General features: G+C 50.4%; 1 protein-coding gene across 1 annotated transcript in view; it reads right to left on the reverse strand.

Annotated features, from left to right (window-relative positions):
* RHBDF1 (rhomboid 5 homolog 1) overlaps window positions 1-1,378 on the reverse strand; it is a 38,642-nt gene extending 37,264 nt beyond the window's left edge. The window contains exon 1 of the mRNA XM_086472980.1: window positions 1,110-1,378. The gene's annotated coding sequence lies outside the window, so the exon portion shown is untranslated. The remainder of the gene's footprint in view (window positions 1-1,109) is intronic.
* Between the last annotated feature and the right edge of the window lie 17,799 nt (window positions 1,379-19,177).

Consider the following 19,177-nt stretch of genomic DNA (forward strand, 5'->3'; position numbering starts at 1 on the left):
CTCGTGCGCAAGGACAAGCACCAGACCAAAGTCATTAGTGCTGCCGCTCACCCCTGCTGAGTTACATGAGAGAAAAGCACAAGTTAAAATACACGCAAGGGGCACTTCGGCACAGCGGGACTAGCTATGTGTGTGTGCTACGATGGGGGGAAGGACGGGTCGCTCTCTGAGGATCCCAAAAGGACTCGGCGCTGAGGGTGCAACCCTGCAAAAGCTTTACTCGGGCTCGCGTGGGGTTGCTGTGATCCCCCGCTTTGTGCCAGCAGTGCACAGCATGGAAAGTCAGTTCGGGGGACTTGATCCAGAAGAAAACTAACGTTTACATGTAAAAAGTGATACGTTTTCCACCGAATCAGCTGCCAAAACACCGGTGCCAGCATCAGGGGAGGAGCAGGTGGCAACGCGTGGCAAGAGATGGGGGCGGAGGGGCCTTTCAGCTCCACCGTGGACTTAGATCAGCTGAAACCGGCCATGAACGCGCCCCTTCACCTCACAGCCAAAAGCACCGGGGTCACCAAGCTCCCGACATCCAAAGAACAAGCCGGCTCTCTGGGGACGCGAGATTACACCTCGCCCAACGCTTCTGCCTCTCGCTGACAGGGCCGGGCTCCTACCTGAGGCACCGGGACACGAGTGAAGGCCTCCCCCGCTGCGCCTCACCTCACGGAGCGGGCGACGGTGCTCGGGGGGAGGCGGGGGCCATTTTCTGAGGGCTTCTCCCTACCTCAGGGCACCGGCCTTGGCCCACGGTCCGCCGAGGGCCGCTCCCTGCCCGGCTGAGGCGGCGCGGACCCGCGCCGCCTCAGCCGGGCAGGGAACGGCCCTCGGCGGACGGCGGGGCTGCCCCTCACGGTCGGACCGCCAGCAGGGGGCTGCCGAGCCGCGGCTGAGCCGACGGGGCCGCGGGACGGGACGGAACGGCGCCCGCAACTCACGTGTGCGCCGTGCCCCGGCTGAACCCCCGCCCGGCCCCGCGTAGCAGCGCCCCCCCCCCCGCCCCCCTCCTTTCCCCGTTCCCCCCCCACCACCACCACCTTCGGCCCCGCACTCACCGGGTGAAGCGAAGCGGCGAGCCGCCGCTCAGGGTCGGGCCGCCCCCCCTCTAGTGCGGCTTAAGGGACCGGCGCCTCCGAGCTCGGCCCGCGTAGGGCGCGGAGACTCCTCCCCCGTGCCAGGGGCCGGCCGGCCGGGCACGCCATTCACAGCCGCGGCATGCAAATCGGAGATGGGAACCGAGCCGGGTTCGGCGGCGGCGTGAGTCCCGCCGGGGAGCTGCCAGCGCCCGGGGCCGCGGGACGACGCATCCCGCCGCGCCGCCGCCGCCCTGACTCACGGTGTAGGAATGCGCCGCGCCGGGCGGAAGCCACCGGCCCGCCCGCGGCCCCCACAGCGCGGCCCCCGTGGCCCCCCGGCCTGGAGCCCCCGCCTCCCCGCCGCGGTTTTGGGGTCCGCCTCGGGGGTGGGCAGCGCCCTTCAAGGCGTGCAGCCGCCGACCACCCTCCTCCCCGGGCCGAGCTGCAGTGACAGCTCCAGGTCCCGTTAGCCCCGGGCCCGCGGGGTGCTCCCGCGGCCGCTGGAAGCTCCGCTTCCCCCGGAGCGCAGCCGTGCCCGGCGGGAGCTGGGGTGAGCCCCGTGTTGCGGGCAGCCTCGGGGCCGGGAGTCACTCTCGGCACTGCTCAGCGGAGGGGACGGGCACAGCTGAGCTGCCGGGACGCGGCCAGGCCTTCCCCGGCCCCGTTGCCACCCACGGGGAGCCGTCGCCGCGGAGTCTCTGGCAGGGGTGGCGTGGGCTGACCCCGCGCAGAACAGCTAACGCTTGGCTGGGTTGCTCCCTGTCACCTCGCTCTTTCTGGCTGTTTCACTGTCCTTTACCTGCTCATTGTTCCCCCCCCCCCGCCCCAGTCCTGTGTTTCCCATCAAGTTCTTCACACCTCCTCTTCGAGCCATGTGGTTAGTGTATCATTCCTTCTCTAAACTGTTTCTTTCCTCCCAGCTTAAACATTTTTGCCCTTCTGGATGGCATCCTCCCACCTCTGATTGCTCAGCCATCCTCGCCTTTGTCCTGGGATTGTTGCCGAAGATTTCTCCACCCGTCCTGTCTGGAGCATCGGTCAGCATGTATTGCTCATGCAGAGGTTTTCTAGAGCTCCAGCGAGGCCTGCAGCGTCCACATCCCTCTTCAGCAGGTCCCCGACCCACGGCTGCAGATGTTTTTAATAACAGTAACAACTGGGGGGGCACATATTCCTCGCCACCTTACTGCGCCTTCCCTGCCAACCTGCACGTAAGAGCGATGGAGACAAGCAGGAGAGCTGCTGTTGCAGGGGCAGGCGCTCCCTGCAAAGGGTGAGCTCATCAGTACCGCACCCACCCCTGCGCACATACCGTGCTTCGAAGGCAGCCCCCCAGAGAGCCCTGCTAACTACATTGCGTCTCGTTAGCTAATGAGTGAACACAGATCAGCCTTAGCTAGTCCTGGCCAAGGTGGAGACCAAATTGCGCACAGAACCCTGACCGTCCACAAACCTTAACAGGCACAAATTATTTTCAGATGTTTCTACCACATAAACAAGGAAAAGACGTGTCCAGTAACATAACAGAGCAGAGATGAACTTGCAAGACCCTTCAGCTTGTCCCAGGAGGAACAGTCTGGGGCTGGAGTGTGACTCTGACCCACCCCTGCTCTTTCTTAGCCTCCTGCCAACATTTTGCAAGAAAAACGAAGCTCTGTCACTGAAACATGATTTCTCACTCGTGTATGACACTCTCACAGTCAGCACTGCTAACTCCAACCCACAAGCTCTCGTTCCCCAGGTGCTTCCCTGCCCAGACCCCCAGGTCTTTGGGGTGGGATTCTTTTACCCAACTGTAGGCATCTGCAATCAATCCTCTTGGTCAAGAATACATCCTCCTTGCTCCCAGGGTATTTCTTCTTCAGCGCACCAAGTCCTATCAGCCTAAAATACATGGAACAGGGTGACTTAAGGCCAGCTTCTGACTGCTGCTCTCTCGAGCATGAGCTGATGCACAGCAGCAGTTTAGTGTTGAGGTCCCACCAGTCCTGGTCTGGAGCAGGTCATCCAGCCCAACAGCCTTGTTTGTTTTCTCCCTCATGAATGCTTGCAGGGAGTACTTGTGTTTGAAACATGGTCTCTGAGGACCAGCTGAAGGAGAGCTCTCTTCTGGTGCTTGTTATATTTAACATGAACATGTGATTACATGAATTTGCTTCGTTCTTCTCTGCTGGAAACTGGAATTTCCTCCCTTCTGCTTGAAACCCATGAGAAACTGTGATCTTGCCACAAGACATGGTTAAGACCCAATGAAATAGATATCCATCAGCATGTGAGGTGCAGCACTTTTACTGCTGCAGCTTGCTTAAATTGCTGCTTCAAAGCCGGGGGAGCCACATGCCTGCCCACTTACAGCCAGGCGCTGGTGGGTCTGCACTGGCCAGGACTGGTGCAGAACAGCCCATGGGTACTTCACAAGTTTGTTCAATACCTCGTCCTCATCAGCACCCCCCAGTTCTCCCTCCTGCATGCACATTTGTATGCAATGCTCCTTGAAACACTGATCCTGTGTCATCAGGTATTAAATCGGGCTGCACTGTGTCTTGATTATGCATTGGCGTAGGCAAATGGTGGCATTGGCATGTGCTTATGGCCACCGCTGGACACGTGGCACCGGGGAGCCGTGCAGGGCTCTGAGCCAGCGCAGCCCTTTTCCCTTGCCTTCCTACAGCCTGTGTGCATTGCCTAACAGTTATGTGAGCACAGCTGGGACACACCAGGAGCACAGAGATCTATTTTTACCTGGATCACCGGTTATCTATTTGATTGTGACCTGCTTTGTTCAGGGTTTAGGCCAAGAAAGCATCCCAGTATCCAGCAAGCACAGCAGAGAGCATCAGATTGCAGCCTTCATGGGGAAAGCTGAGCTCCCCTTGCCTTCTGGAAATACACGGGCTTTGCAGTGCCTCCTGTGCTGACATGAAGCAGCAGCACAGCCCTGGCAGCTGTCCTAGCAAACAGGGAAGAGGTCCAGAAAGGCCTGGGATTTCTTCTGGGGAGGATTAATAACACAGAAACCCAAGCAAAGTCCCACAAGGTTTCAAATGCAGGTGGCCTGGCCAGGAGCCAGAGAGGGGACTGCCAGGAGCAAGAGGACGGGGATTCCTCTTGGGGAATGCATTTCCAGGGCGGATTGGAGATCACCTGCATCCCCTCGTTGGGGAACAAACCAGGTTCCTGGGTACCAGCAGCAGGTCAGGTTTTCATCTCCAGCCCTATGTGGGGGGGGGGATCCTGTGGACAGGACAAGTGGGGTTGGCACTGTGGGATCTGTTCACCAGAGCTGCTACAGAAATCGTCTCCTCTTCCTTGCTACCCTGCAGCTCCTGCGTGTGCAGCTGGCATTGCTGCTTTCTGCCCCAGCCTCATGCCAGGCAGAGCAGCACTGGCTGCTCTGAGCACCCAGCCCCAGCAATGCCCTTCCCCCTACGTCACGGGTGCTAACAGCCCATCGATCTGGAGTGTTGGCACAAAATGCTTGGAGTACCGATGCCTCCTCTCCAGATTGGTTGCCAAGCTGAGGACGGGGCTGCTGACCTGCAAAAAAAAATATTGACACTTTCTGGAGTGCAAATTAAATACCTTTTGCTTTCAAAAAAAAAAAAAAAAAAAAAAAAGGCTACTAACAAGCAGCTGTGTTGCAACTTGAATTTCTTATAATCCACTTGATTTACAGTAAGTTCAAATACCTAACACTGGGCAGAAAGTCTTCTGAAGCCTCTGTCACCCTCAGACAACAGCTGACATTGCAGACATTATTGTGCAGGATCAGGCCGTGGCAGGGAGGGACACAGAGGTGACTTTAGCCCGGGAATTCCACGAACCTGGCGCTGTGCCGATGTGCTGCAGGCTGAGCTGGCAGCAGAGCTGCACATGGAGCAAGGACAGGGTGGTAAGCCAGGACTTAAAGCCCAGGGAAGAGGCCCAAAAATAAAACCAAGCCCCACCATCCTAGTCCATAGCTTATTCAGCCCAAAACAGAACAGATAATTCACTTCACAAGCGTCTTCAGCAAGTCCATGTGGGGCTCGGGACCCAAACCAGGAGATGAGGTGGGAGAAAAGCCAAAATGCTGAGGACCTGGGAAGATGGTGGTACCCCAGACCACTCATAGCCACAGGAGCTGCTGCCCAGCAGAGCATGAGGAAATCACATCAAAACTCAACCCCTTCATTTTCTGCCCAGATTAATTGCAATTGATCATTCCTAGCTCCAGCCGCAGGGAATGTGTGTGTGTGGTGCCAGGAGGAGGCGGAGGAGTGGAAATAACATAAAACTAGGATTTCATGGCCAGCCCTTACAGAAATATTTATTTTCAACTATATTTCACCCAGAAAATCCATTCGGATCAAAATGGCAATTTTCATTTTGGTCAACCCATTCGGGGAATTGATTAAAAAAAAAAAAAAAAAACAAAAGAAAGGAAAAAAAGCATGTGTAAAGAAGGCTATTATTTCCAAAATACTTAGGAAATGTCACTTAGCAAAACAACTTCCTTCTCCCCTGTTTAGTCCAACAACAAATAAAAGTAGCTAAGTAGCTTTTAACATATATATATGGATATATAAAACATACATATATAGGTATGTTTCATATGGAAGGAATAAAAATGTCATGGAAGAAGTAAGATGAAACTCCCAAAATATCTGTTATGTAGCCTGAAAGACTGTTATCATTTTTCAATCCACTATTGGCAAGAGATGAAATAATATTGCTTCAGAATTTCAAAACTAGACAGATTTATTTCCAAGAGGCACACGAGGACTCTTATAAAGCAATCAAATAGGGAGCGCAGTTGCCAAGCCTGTGATCAAACCTTGCTATCAGAATGCAGGCATGGAAGAGGCTGAATTCAAATCGTGCAAATTACCTTTTCGTTGGTGATTTGTAATTCTGGGGTGCCTGAGTTTTGAACATCGACTTTCATTTAAATGTCCAACTTCTGCTAATGGGGAATGGATGCCAGAAGGAAAAGATGAGCAACAAGGAGTGTGAGCCTGTGACCAGTAGCTGAATGTCACGGTGGTGTTTGGGGTCCTTGCCCCACTCCCAGGGCTGGTTAGCAGCCACCGGTGTCACACGTGCTTCCAGTACCAAGAGTTACTCACGTTGATGAAGAAGAGGTGCACAAGAGGTAGGAACACAGCACATCAGCTTGGCAGATGCCAAAGAAGCCCATCCCCAAAGCACTGCGAGAAATGACATCAGGTGGACGAGCAAGGTTTGGATGCCAGCAAGTGCATCCGTCCAGGCTAGCCAGGGTGGCTTCTAACCTGCTGCTGGGGACAAGTCTTGAAGGAAAACATTCAAAATTGGCAATAATGACTGATCTAGTTCAGTTCAGAAAGGAGAGCGTCATGGAAAGGGACTCAAACCTCAGCATTAGCCACAATGAAGTTCACCATCTCATAAGTTCCCTTATTAACTAAAAGGGAATTGAATTTGGGAAAAAAAAAAATTTCCAGTTCAGTTACTCATAAATGAACTGAAGGAGTTCATAAAAGACATGAGGAATTTTGGTTGCTCTGTTGGAAATAAACTACATTTTTGAAGAAAGAGCGGAGATACGCTATCTTGATGTAAAAATATGAACTTGGTAATTGGAGAAAAAAAGAATTAAGTTACTGACAACAACCTTGCAAAGAACTTGCTTAGCTAAAATAACAGGGCTTTGTGTAAATCCAGTAAATCTTTAAACAAATCTTTAAGAATAGTTTTGGCATAGGCAAGTAAAAGGCAAAGTAAGAGGCTGAAATTTCAAAGTAAAATCCACTCTCCCTGTTTCAGTAACACAGATCCACTCTCCAGCAACAAATAATTTAACCATGTCGTACTGCAGTTACTTAGGCTTAAGGAACGATAATATTTAATGTAAAATACTATTCCAAAAAATCTAATTTCATGGGTTCTGGTCTAAACTTTATTGGTCCCCCTGTGCTGCTCAGTAAATGGAAAAAGGTGCAGCTGAAAAGGTGGTTTCTTTTCCCAGTCTGTCACTGCTTTGCTTTTCCTGATTTTTCAGGTTGAAACAGAAGCCAAGGAAGAGGAGGGCGTCAGCAGCCTCCAAAGGTTTTATGAGCTCTGTCTTTGGCATGTCTAGAGTGCGGCCTTGCTGTTGAGTTTTGAAGACCTCTGAGGATGGAGATCCCACCACCTCTCTGGGTCTTGTCCTAGGGCTGCACCGCTCTCACAGGGAAGAGCCCCGTCTTTGTGTGCAGCCAGTTTCCCTTGTCACTGCAGTGGCCCCCATGGATCGCAGGAGGTGGGTTTCAATCCCCTCATCCTCCAGGGTGAGCAAAGCCACTCTCTCAGCCTCTCCTCCCCAGCCCCAGCCACCCCAGCGGCCCTTCACTGGGCTCTCCAGTTTCTCTGCCTCTCCCCTCTACTTAGGATCCAAAACGGGATGCTGCGATGCATGTACACTGAAACACTGGCGCTATGCAAACAGGAATAGAAAGATTATTTGTAATTAAACCCCATCAACAGTGACCCTACAAACATCTCTCAAAACGTGCCAAGCTGTAAAGACTTCCCGTTTTTCAGCGGACTATTTGGTGCAGGAGCTAAGGAAGCTGCTGCCGACCAGGAAGTGCTAGCGGAGCTGTCTCCGTCTTTCCAGACCTTCTGCAGGACATGGTAGAAATAGGAAGCTGCCAGCAAAGTTTTTAACCAATATTCAGCTTATGCTTCTCAGAAGATGCCAAACCAGGGGAAGACAAGAAAGGAATGAAACCCGAGAAGAAAGCAACTGTTGATCTTGACTCCCACCCAAGACCCCTGCATGTATTACATTTTATTACAAGCATTTCTTACAAAAAGTTTACACTTGGAGCAAATGATCCCAGTGGAGCGATACAGTTTAGCACTAGCCAACCTACAAATATCTGCCTTGCTTGTTTTTCCTTTTTCCTGGCACATGAAGCACTTTGAAATCATCTGGAGCTTCCTACTGCTTCAGGACTTGTGAGGTCCCAAAGCCAGTCATTCAGAAAACTCCTAAGTCACTCTTTGGAAAACGTGTGGGTGTACACATGACCATACCGTCCTCTCAGAACCTCAGCTCAGGCAGACTGTCTGCCCCAGAGACCTGTTCCCTCTTTCACTGGACGTGACAATTGCACCAGTGAACATGGTCAAAGCTTCAACTAGACAGAAAGCAGAAGGCCAGCCTCCCAAAGGATTTCATAAAACAGAGCACGTCTTCATTCCAGATTGCTACAAAGCCCCCGGATTTCAAGTTGTCCACAAACGAAAGGTCTGTCCAAAATATCTAAGCCTTTCCAAAAAAGAAACCCACAAATGTTTGGCCACAGTCCATTTTTAATGTAACATACAGAAACTTCTCAAAAAACTGGGTGGGGAATTGTTTCAGAAAAGGGCAAAACCTTCCAAACTGCTTGCTTCCAAAACCCCTCCGAGCCCTGTGGAGGAGACGGACAGATGTTTTGCTGGAGTCCCAGCAAAATCACTGCAGGGCGCGTGCAATCAACTGGAAAAGGGCAGATCTGGAGCTTTGCTGCCCCAGTCCCATTCCTCCTGGAGCAGACAGGCTGCAGAGAGAGGGTCCAGCCAGATGGGCTCATTGCTGGGCCGTGCAGCTTCCCTGGAGTGAGGTCTCTCCTGTGCTCCAGCATCCAGGGTTTGGATCACAGCCCTCGATGCCAGCAAGAGAAAGAAGCTGCTCACTGTCTCGTTCCTATTCTCCCCTGAATAAAGCCTTGCAGGAAAGGGAAGGGATCATTTCATTTCTTAAAGGGCAGCTGAATCCCCTCTAAATGCCTACATTCTTGTCCCTCTTGCAGAGCGTGGCTGGTGCCAAACTTGGTCACAAAGCTGTATTCACAGCTTTTTCCTTCCTACTCATTCAGGAGTTGAAAGCCAGTTTGGTACAAACTCCCCAAAATGACTTATTCAGCAGCTGCTCGCCAGCTTCCTGTTTGCAGAGCGGCAGGGCTGGAGCAGGGGCACGAGCCCCGACACCACACGTGCTGTCGTGGGGAGACCCTGCTCCTCCAGCCGGTCCCCAAGCCTGGCAGTGTATCAACCATGACTGATTGGACTCGGTTTGGGAAAAGACCTCATCACCAGGCTGGCCTTTTCACCTCTGCTTTTGGTTTCATCACCAAACTTGCTTTTTCTCGAGGTCACTGGTCCCTGGGACATGTTCCAGCTGTAATGAGGATCTTTTCCCCAGTAAATAATTCCTGCTCTCTCCAAGGGGATGGAGCAAATACCCAGCCTCAAGCTCCTGAGCACTGAGAGCAGCCAGCTCCTACCCTTGCCAGCAGCCATGGAAGCGATTATCCTCCTCACTGGGATCAAGAGACTCAATGTCTTGTCTAAAACCCCCCAGGAAGACATTGAGGAAACAGAGACAAAGCTGCCCTTCAGCTCTGAGGTTCATTTGTAGCAGGGAAATCAGGCAAAATGGACAAACTTTGCTCAATACAATGCCACCTTCATACTGGCACTCATAGATCCTTCCTGGTATGCTCTCAGCTCTAGGGAAGTGTAGGAAACACCAGGACATATGGCTGTCCAGATACTTTTCATCTGGGAGCTGAGCTCCCAGGAGCAGTTTTGGGCGGCAGGGTGTCCCTGCTGGGGACATCACAGGTTTACCAAGGACAAGAAACCCCTTGGCCTGTGCAAGCTCATGGGAAAAACTGTCTGCTGTGAGCGGGTCGGTGGTAGTTCCTGGTTGCAGGGGGAGGTGATCAGGATGTTTTCTCAAGCCAGCCTTTGGTTACGTGGTTTCTTCACCATCTGTGGCTTCAGTGTGGCTGCCAGCCGTATGGTTTCTCCTCTTGGCCTCCTACATGGCCTGTTGCCAGAAAACGCCCATGTAGTGTCTGCAATCTCTGCAGCCACGCTTGCATCTCACAGGGAGGAACCATGAACATCTTCATGTTCATGACGTCTGCAGTAAAACAACTTGCCTCGTACAACCAACAGCCTTCCCAAGAGCATGCCACAACCTATGGGGAAGGATCCCTGTGCTAACGGATATAGGCATGTTTCTTCCACAGTGCCACCATCAGTTCAAGTGACATGTTACAACTGAACAAGCAGGATCTTCATGGCCTTTCCCACCAGGCTGGTGGTACAAGACAGCAGGATTTCGCTCCAGTGGCCCCGTGCTCTTTCACAGTTGCACACACCACACTGGCAGGCTCAGACTGTCCTCAACTGCAATTATTTAATCAGCAACATGCTGAGATGCTGACCACCAAAGCTGCCTAATGGCTGCACAGATGATCATTTGTGGCAGGTCAGTGGTAAACGAGCTCAGATGTGGTTTCCTGGCAGCAAGGGGATCCTTTCTGTTCACGGAGCATTTGCTCTTTCTGCTGTGGCGATTTGTACATGAACAAAAGTGTTCACACCTGACCCTGGCTGCAGGCCATAAACATTGCCTTACTGCAGCAGCGATGGTGGCGGAGGAGCCCAGGGCCACCTGCCCCAGCTCCCTGCACTGGCCATGGGAGTGGGACAGCCACCCGACCACACGGCTGCATCACGCTCTGCTACGGTGCACTCCCGAAATGAGGGTCAGCAATGTCTCTGGCAGGAGCAGCAAGCACTGCTGAGGGTGGATTAGGGCAGGAATGTGGAAGGATTTGACAGCTCGGACACGGGCGCTGCAGGCAGGAAGCCGAGGCATATCGGTGCTCACAGCTCCTGGAGCAGGCCTCCTGCCCTGGGAGAGGGGAGCCATCCCAGCCTTCTTAGGTTGGAAAGTTCAGAACTCTCATTTCTGGAAATGGGCCTATCTCCACCATCATCCTTTCCCTGTGGTTGCCGTGGAGAGAACAAATGCTTTTGTGCCTTTACTGATTTGAAGTTTGGATCTAAGTGCAACTGGAGTTGACTAGCAAAGGTGACTTGCTATCTTGCTCAATGGATCCAGAAGGTAATGCTCTGAGCCCCAGATCTGCACAGATCCTTTGGGCTCATGGCATCAGCCTCACTGGCATTTGAACAGTGGCATGGCTGGGACATGCAGGAGGGATCCCAGGCTACTGGGACAGAGCTCCTTGACCAGACGCATCTCCAGCATAAGCCAGCTCTTCGGCCTGGGTGCTGAGCTGAGATTTGCCTTCAGCATCTTATGCACCGATCACATATAACCCACTGGCTCATATACAGGCTGTGCCATGCACAGTGAAGGCTCATGCTGATTCTAAATGGACATTTCCAGGGAAAAATACCTCTGGCAATGTAAATTCTCAGCGATCCCCAGAAGGATCAAAACCAAACATTTAAACCTCTCCATGAGAAGCTTTTGAAGGACAGGAAGGTGCCAGCACAGCACTGGGCATACAGGGGACCAGGGAAGCTGGAGACACTGTGGCATCCAGTGCTGCTGACTCAGACTCAGCGATCACAAAGCCTAATATAATTTTGTTGCACATCATTACACCAAAGGAGCCAGCACGGTAGGTGAACCATGTTGCAAGTGAGGCCAGCTTTCCCTGCTACGTGCTGTATTCTTACAGCCACTGATTCAGCTAAAAGGATGTTCCGCCCTGGGGCTGGGCAATTACAAATTTAGCAGCTGGAGTTATATGTCCATAAATATCTTTGTGGTAACCTTTCTCATTGCATCTGGGAAGAGCCCAAACAGGAAATCTCAGGTAGAAACGGGAAACAAAACCTCACAATTTGAGTCATCAATCATATGGTAAAGTTAGGAGAGGAGTTAACTTGAGTACAAAGGAGCTTGTCTCTGGCAGGGCTTCTAGAAATAGAAGCAGCAATTTCTTCTGTTTTCCTGGAAATCTTGTATTTGAGCTTGCTCTTAATTTTCCTGCTGGAAAAGGAATAAAATGTGACCTACTTTTGAGCAAAGGAGCCATTGGTATCAGACTCACAAAACAGGCCTGGGCATAGAAGCTTCCTTGGTGCCCACTGAAGCTGGTGGTTTGATGCAATGAGACAATGCTTCTCCGGAAGAATTTCAAACAAAGAGTTCATGTAGCTGAAGCTTGAAATAAAATTATCTGCCTTGTTGTTTAGGGCTAAAGACTCCATCTTACTATTGAAAGGCAGTTGTGTTTTCTGTCTAGAGCTTGAGTTTTCTCATAAATTTTAGAAAAGCATGACCCTGGTAACCAAACTGATGAGGAGCCACTGCTCAAAGTGAAGTCAGACTCTGAAATCAGCCCTCACAAACAGTTGGTTTTCTGGCCTTTTGAAAATAAGTCTTTTCAGATGTGCAATTGGGAATTTGCCAGGCCACTCCAGATATTTCCCCAGAGGTCCAGATGGTACCAGAAGACATGGAAAATAAGATATGTCATTCTTAAATAAGATTATTGACACGCTGCCTTGCTGTAAAGTACTCTCATTGTATTAATTTGGGTGCACGGCCCATAGGTCTATAGCCATTTGCAAACAAAGGATGTTCTGCTAAGCAGGAGGGACTCGTGCAGGGTAGCATGTGTCCATGGGGTTGAACACAGCCACGTCCCCAAGCAGTCCAGTCTCACTGGAGAAAATGAGAAGCATCTTCTAAACCAGCACCATGATCTTCTTTAGCTGTAACAGCTAAAGCACTGTTAGAATGAAATTCCAATCAGCCACAGAGCAAAGAGCGAGCCCCTGCCTCAGCCTCTCAGCAGGGTAATCCTGAGAGCTGCCCTGTGAACAAAAATGCTTGAAATCTGCCATCCGCTTTGGATGAGGAATTCCAGAGAAGGGGGTTTGGAAAAAGTTGCCATTCGTTTTTACAATGAGGACCAGATTTTCAAGAATTCCTACTGAAAGGAAATTCCAACACATTTGGAAACTAATTTTGGAAAACAGAAATATTTCCATCCGTTTGGGGGAGGGAGGCAATACGTGTCCCACACAGAGCACTATCCCCAGCATGGCTCTGAGCACGAAGGGCTTCAGGATGCCCCTGGAGGACATGGGAACCTGGCCAGCTGAGGACACCTCCCAGTGCCCTGGGGAGTACGTGGAGGAGATGTCCCAACAACTTCCCATTAACTTGGTAGCATCCACCTCACATTTTTCTTTGTATATCTCATTTCAGTCTTGAACAGAAAAATGAAACAGGACCAAGCCCTGGAGAACACTTGCTCAGTGTGTCTGGGCAAAGCTATGGTAAGCCTGGCTTGGCAGGCTTTGAGAGGAAAAGCTAAGCCACTCCCCAGCCTCCCCAAAATGTTCCCAGCGCCTCTCAGGACGTGGACATGAGGTTTAGCAGGACTTCAGGAGCTACATGTGGAGCCGGGGGCTGCCCAGCAGCACCAGCAGCCCATCGAGATCTCTTAGACTCCATCATCTGTACTGGAGCTCATCGGAGCACGGCCCCTGGCTGCTGTTTGGGTACTGGGGGAGGGCCTGGACTGCTCTCCAGCCGCCAGAGCAGCAGAGCTGAGAGCCAGACTCATCTCCCTTTGCGGGATGGGGCTGGGATGGTGGGCAGCCTAAAGGCCACTGCTGGCCCTCACCCGCTGTGCCCTGCTGCAGACCCCAGGAATGTTTTGTGAGATAATGATAGTCCCATGGAATCTGACTGCCCGCCAGACTGCTGCAAGCTGCTGCTTGCAAAATACTATTTCTGGCACCATCACCAGCCTAAACCCCAAAGCGTAATGCTGCAGCCAGAGCCTGCCCGATTCCCAGAAATTCCAGCAGGGAGGCACGGGATTTTTCTCACACACCCACACAGGAACTTAGAAAAGGAAAAGCTAAACACAAATGCAGAAGCTATTGGTGGTGGTCACCTAAGCCCTACCTAAGGATCCAGCCTGGAGAAGCTGCTGTCTCCCAAGATGTGAAACGCTCTCAGGACTTTTCTCAGGAGCTTTCTCCTTGCCTCTCTGATGGCAGCCTCTCCCCAGCTGATGGAGGGCCATGTTGGTAGAGAAAAAACCTGTCCCTGAGCTGAAATACGCCTGCTATGTTGTGAGGAGAACAACTCATTGTGAAATTGAGGAATCTGAGTTTCTCCAGGGATTATTCTAATTAGACACTGACTATTTTTACCCCATATCATATGTTGGAAATAGAACTTTAAAACCACACTGCAGGAGCCAAGTTAAATACCGTAATAACCTTGAAAATAGGGTTAGTGAATTTAATGGCTAACAACATTTCCAGCAGTAACGCTAAAACAGAGCGACTAACTGCCGTGCTGCTTGGCACAAGCTGAACACCCAAAGTCAAGGATGAACCTTCAGTCCTTGACAGAAGCTCATGGCTATCTGAGTCCATCAGCAGAAGCACTGTCATAGCCACTGTGAATGATGGGTGGCTGAAGTCGCTCAGATAAACACTGTCAAATCCTAAAACAACTACATTTACAACAGCTTCTATATTCATGAATATCACTACAGCAGGTCTCATAAATTTTTCAGCAAACCAGTGATTATGGCTAACGGGAAGGAGGCCAGTGGCTTAGTGCCCAGAGTAGCTTGGGAATCTTGGGCTCCCTCACAACTTGTGCTGGGACCAGGAAGGAGCAGTGCCGAGTTCTGCCTGACCACAGTCCCGTAGTGCCATGACTCTGGGCAGCTCAGCCAGCCCGGGAAAGCCATGGGTCTGCAAGCATCCAACACAGGTAGGCTTACTTTTGCAGGGCCATGTAGTGAGACCCTGTACCATGACCCTGCTGCCTAAGCTACATCCTCATGCTCAGAAGCTGAGGTTTGGCAGAGGCCCTGGAGAAAAAAATCCCTTGTTCCCAAAATATCACACGTCTTCTACAGCAGGCTAGTCTGGCAGACCTCCATTTACATAAGCACAGGTTTGGAAGGATTTGGGTTAAAATTAGCTCAAAACGTACACAGAATTTAGAAGATTATTTTATGGCTGTAAAGCTCCTGCTTGGTTTTCATCCTGTGTGCCATCCCCCAAAGCCCTTACGCTGCCCTCCACCCTGCCCCTTTTCACGTGAGGGCCTGGTCCTCCCCAGGGAGCACAGAGATGCTCTTTCCCCACAGTCAGGTGAGCGATGGCACCATGCCAGCTGAAGGCTGCATCCAGTTTGTGATGTTAGATGAATGTTCTGGACAGAGAAGCAGGTGCGTGCCCGTTTTGCTCCCTCAGGGCCCCCCAGGAGAACTCCCTGCTGCTGGGCAGCCTTCACACCCAGGTTTCCAGCGTTGCTTGGGCAGAGAGGCTCCTTGAGAAAGCCCCTGAGGATGCTCAGCTGCAAAAGCCCACAGCAGCCAGCTTCCAGGGTCCCACGAATTTCACTGGGGGGAAACTTGCTTCACCTTGAGCACAGGCCTCTGCAGAAAACTAGGAATTAAAAAAATATTTTGTCGAGACAAGTTACCCTCACTTGTGCAGGGTAACGCTCTCTTTTAAGGTGAGTAACGGGTTTTAATCTCAGGGCTGTATGAAAGGTGATTGTGCAGCCGTTTGGCCTGCAGTGCACATTTTCCATACACGTCTTAGAAAATATCTGCTAGCTAATCCAACCTGGAAAGTCCTCAGCCTTGGCCTGCTGGGTGCACAGCTCACAGGGGGTCTCTGACACAAGAGATTTTCCCGCACACATCACAGCGAGGACCAAGCAATTTTGAAGCAGTGGGATGGTTAAAGACAAAGTTTGGAGCTTTCAGGGTTGGGTTTTTTTTTCGTTTTGCTCAGTTTCCTGCAAATGCAGTGCCACTTTGGTATCTGTCCTGAGCTTTGGAAACACCAGTCCCACGGACATCAGCTGGGTAAAATGCTGCTCAGCAGACAGTTTCTTTAATTCCCCAGGTTTTTGGCTACTGTAGCCCACCATGCTAGTGCCAGCGGCTCATTTCTTTCTCAGTGTGGAACATCTCCATATCCCAGGTCTGTGGCTGCAATCCCACGTCACTAGTCCCATACCCCTCTGCTGGTGTCCTCCCCTTTCCTCATAGCTCTGAAACTCCCTTGACCGTCCTCCCAGCAGTCACAAAACTAATTTAACGTCTTTCCATTTTTAGAGGCCAGCCAGGCTCAAAACCTATTGAGGGGACAGTTTCTCCTGGCAGCAGAGACCCAGGTGCCAAAGTCAGAGGATGAAGTTAAACCCTGGGAGCACCGCACCATGTCATGGGAGACAGCCACATGCTGCTTGCTGGCATGGGAGCTCAGCTTTTCGTGTTCCTGATCACACTGAATTCCGGGTATATACACTATCCCAAAATAGTGGGATCAGCCAAGTGCATGGTCTTCTCCTGGGAAAAGGCAGACAAACAGCACACTGCAGGATGACAGGGCAGGACAGAGAAGTTACTCACAGAAGCATTTCCTTTCTCATGATCACTCAGTTTATCTTTGATTAGAACGGGGTTTGGTTTTTTTAACTTTAATCAGTCAGCCTGGGAAAATAGTACAGCAGTTCTTCTAACTGTCCAGCTAACTGCCTGTTGAAAGCATTCACAAGGGCTCATCTAACCTGCAGAAATTGCTCCAGACAGACAGCACTGACTCCAAAAATGTGTTACACAACATTCAATTTCTAACCCTCTTAGTTGAAAAAAATAAACTCAATTCCAATAGGAACTGGCTTGTAATGAACTTAGTGATGCCTGTGTGAGGTGTGTAAATAGCCTGTGTAAATAACACCTTAGCTATTTGGCTGTAGGTCACTGTAGCAAACACATCAAGCTATTGTGCTTCTCTTACCAACCTGTCATCACACACGCCACCCCAGCTGGCAAATCCTCTGCCTTTTTTTCCTCCCCAGATGTTTCAATCTCCAGTTTGAAGTTGACATCTGGAGGAGTGATGTTGCAGAAATGCTACACATCAGAAGGCCAAATATGGGATATGCTATGGAAATAAAAATGTAGTGAAAGAATGAAAGTAATGGCCTTTCAGTTATAAGTCAATAAGTGATATAGTGCCTGTCAATAGTTTCCTAATGCAAAACCAGCTGAGAAACCTTGTTATACTGAGGGGATCCCCAAGAGAGATGCGACATCTGGCCAGACAGCATTTCTGAAAAAAGGCACTCTCTGAAATCTGACTCCCCCCAGTTAATCAACATCTCTCCACTGGTCCTCTCTACTCATCACTCCCACATCCTTGCTAAGCCATCCCAGTCCTCTCCTATCTTTTCATCCTTTGTAGCCATTTCTGTCAAGACAAAAGTACACCTGAAACACCTCCTCCATGGTATTTTGGTGTTTTAGCCACCTCAAGAGATGAGAGTGCAGGTGAAATGGCTTACAGAGGGTCATGGTGGGTAAAAATGGATAAAAATCTGTGGGTCTCTCAGCGTCTGTCTCAGAAGCTGGACAAAAAGCATAAAGGCACAGAAGGTAGGAAGACCTCCTTTAAGAAACAGGTTCATAAAGAAAGGCTTAGAGTAGTCCCTTAGGGAACAGGCAACTGCTCCACTGTGGGCAGAAAGGGCAGATTTTGTGTGCATTCTTTGTAAGAAATCTGTACTCGTCAAGCTTGTGAAAGATGAACATTTCTGCTAGAGCAGCAGTTATCCTTTTGGTGAAACCATGAAGGAAACCATTGTTGTTGGGATTTTTGCAGCGAATGGCCTGCAAATTTGTGTGCTTTGAGTTGGGAAAAGTGGTGATTTTATCCAACAGCCGCAACGGACTGCTTGATTCTTAAGTCATTAAAAAAAATTACTGGAGCATTTTGGCTGAACAAGAAGCTCTGGAGGTCTCCAGTCCAAACTCCTGCTCCAAGCAGGACTGGCTACAGAGCCTTGCCCAGTTGAGTTTTGAAAAATCTCCCAGGATGGAGGTCCCACCACCTTTCTGGGTACTGTCTGGTGCATGGGAACCAAAGCTTCCCTCGTTACAACCTGTGGCTTCCGGCCCTTACAAGGTCCTTGTAACCCCCATGAACAGCACAAGGTGCGACTCGATCCCCCTCCATCACCTCCTCCAGGGTGACCAAAGCCACTCTCACAGTGGCCCTTCACTGGACTCTCAATTTTGTCCTTGTCTCTCTCGTACTGTTTAGTGTACTGTCCAGAAAGCTGGAGAGAAAAGTGAAACAAATATGTTGGTTGTATTAAGGCAGTTTTCAATTTTTTTTTTCTCTGTAGACAGGCAGAGGAATTCTCCAGCAGCTCCGACCAAAAAAGAAAACCCCAAACCCCAACTCTGGTCATTTTATTTACACAAGGAGGAATGTAGGAATTCTGACTTACTCTAAAGTATCTTTGGTCACCCTGTATCACTACAGATTTGTTAAGAGTAGGACGGGCTAACCCACAATCCCACTGAAGACACAATTGCAATTTTTAAAGGCAGTAACTACTGCAGCCAAAAAACGTAGCCAGACACAGCTCCGGCTGCACTTTTAGAAGTATGTCACCAGAGAGAAAACAGAGATAAGCAGGAAAAATCCATGAGCCAAGCAAATGTGATAAATATTCAGGAAGTAGGAAGAAATAAATTGGGAGTTTAGCTGTTTTCTAAGTAATTCCTATTTTTTCAGTGAATATTTATATTGGCTCTGTGTTCCTATCTTTCCAGTCAAAATTCTGTTTCTCTCCACGTGATGATGTACTTTAACATGAGGCCAAAAGGGATCCATATTCTGACTAAAGCAACATTGATGTGCACGTTGCACAGACATAACTTGCCTTCAGTAAGGCTGCCTGGAGAAGGGCAAGAAAGTTTCAGATCATTGTAACCAGATGTCGTGTCTATCTCAAGCAGCTCCTAGACTACAAAGTGAAACAAGCCTCCGAGAGGCAGCAATCTGCAGAAGGGGAAAAGGGGTTCCTGCTTGGAAAGACAGCCCAGTTTACAGTGCCCTATGGGAATGTACATATTCTACTGTGCGAAGACAAACTGCTCCTGATTTCAGTCCTTGCACGTCCTCTTTGGCCCCCCATGACAGCGGAAGGGCAAGCAGATGGGGCAGGAACAGATTCCGCAGCACTAGCTAAATCAGCTGCTTCCTGAGTGTCAAGGCCTTTGGTTAGGGTAGACATACCCTAGGGAGTTGTTGATTTCAGTATAATCACCCCCAAACTGTACAGCAATGAAGGAGGGGCTGCCTTAGCAATAGCATTTCCTAGCAGAAAAGGTGTCTTGCATTTAACCTTGGTCATCTGGCCAAGGTCACTTGAAGGCTGGCTGCAGAGAGCCTTGGAGGTCCTGGAAGAGCTGGAGCCCAATCACCATCTC

This window comes from Leptosomus discolor, chromosome 14 (assembly GCF_034619465.1).
Source record: "Leptosomus discolor isolate bLepDis1 chromosome 14, bLepDis1.hap2, whole genome shotgun sequence".
NCBI classification, from domain to species: Eukaryota; Metazoa; Chordata; class Aves; order Leptosomiformes; family Leptosomidae; genus Leptosomus; species Leptosomus discolor.